The sequence below is a fragment of the Sturnira hondurensis genome, unplaced genomic scaffold (genome assembly GCF_014824575.4).
Source record: "Sturnira hondurensis isolate 20B ecotype Veracruz unplaced genomic scaffold, ASM1482457v3 Scaffold0017094, whole genome shotgun sequence".
NCBI classification, from domain to species: domain Eukaryota; kingdom Metazoa; phylum Chordata; class Mammalia; order Chiroptera; family Phyllostomidae; genus Sturnira; species Sturnira hondurensis.
The window spans coordinates 123,646-125,036 of record NW_028089725.1 but is presented as its reverse complement, the minus strand read 5'-3'; the positions used below and the strand labels follow the sequence as shown (position 1 = coordinate 125,036).

At 46.9% G+C, this 1,391-nt stretch overlaps 1 pseudogene; it reads left to right on the top strand.

Moving 5' to 3' along the window:
• The first annotated feature begins 218 nt into the window (after positions 1 to 218).
• LOC119001757 (60S ribosomal protein L15-like) lies at positions 219 to 863 on the top strand (annotated as a pseudogene).
• Positions 864 to 1,391: the final 528 nt, after the last annotated feature.

Genomic DNA, 1,391 nt, shown 5'->3' with positions numbered 1-1,391 from the left:
GGACAGTCAAATACAAGATGATTGTGGGATTATAGCTAAAAGATGTGGGGTTTCTTTGGGGTAATAAAATTTTCTAAACTTGATTGTGTTGATGGTTGCACAATTCTGTGACTATAACAAAAGCTACTGAATTATGCACTTGTGATGATGTAAGTGTATGATAAGACACTACAGCTTCTCTCCCTTTCTGTCTGGCTGCAGCCATTAGGTAAGCCAAGATGGGCACTTACAGGTACATCCAGTAGCTATGGAGGAAGAAACAGCCTGATGTAAGGCACTTTCTTCTCAAGGTGTGCTGCTGGCACTTGGGCAAGCTCTCTATGCTCCACAGGGAGCCTCCTGTCGCCGCCTCCCCCCTCCCCCCACCCCCGCCCCCAGGCCCGATAAAGCTTGCAGGCTGGGATACAAGGCCAAGCAAGATTATGTCACATACCGGATTCGCCTGTGCTGCACTGTGGTAGCCAAAGCCTAGTTCCTAAGGGTTTGACCTACAACAATCCTGTCCCTCACGGTGTTAACCAGCTAAAGTTTGCTTGGAGCCTTCCTTCAGTCTGTTGCTAAGGAGTCAGCTGGACACCACTGTGGGGCTCTGAGAGTCTTGAATTATTACTGGATTGGGGAAGAGTCCATGTACAAATTCTTTGAGGTTATCCTCATTGATCCATTCCCTGAGGCTATCAGAAGAAAACCTGACACTCAGTGAATCAGCAAACCAGTCCTACACAGGGAGATATGAGGGCTGCCATCTGTAAGCAGCAAGAGCCATTGCCTTGGAGAGAACCACAGTCCTAGCACACTGTTGGGGGTTCTTGAGTGCACCTTGGAGAAGGCACAATACCCTCCAGCTCCATCATTACCACTGAAAGTAATATTTGTAAAGTGTTTTCCTAATAAACAATTTAAGACTATCAAAAAAAAGCGGGCACTATAGCTTCTCTCTTTCTCTGCTACCTATCCCTCACCCCTGCCCCCATCACTCTTGAGGAAGCCAGCAGCTTGTTATGATCAGCCCTGTGGAGAAGCCCACATGGTGAGGAACTGAGGCCTGCTCCTGGACTTTTGACTCAGAAACTGTGAGATAATAAATATTTGTTGTTGTAAGCTGCTAAATTCGGGGGTGATTAGTTATGCAGCAACAGATAACCAATATGGTGTCTGTAGTAGCAACAGTCATCAATGTGTGAAAATTCCCAAGACTCTGAGGTTCCTTCCAGCTCTCAAATCCTGTGATTCTGTGACATCTGCTTCCCCAGGGAGCAGAACCCTTAGCTGGCTGAAGGGGTGGCCTGGCTAACTAAGTTTCTTTGCTTTGGGCAGCAGTTACATCAAGTTAATGGGGTGAAAATGTTTACCTCAGGCCAAACCACACTTACTGGGCACGTGTAAGGAAA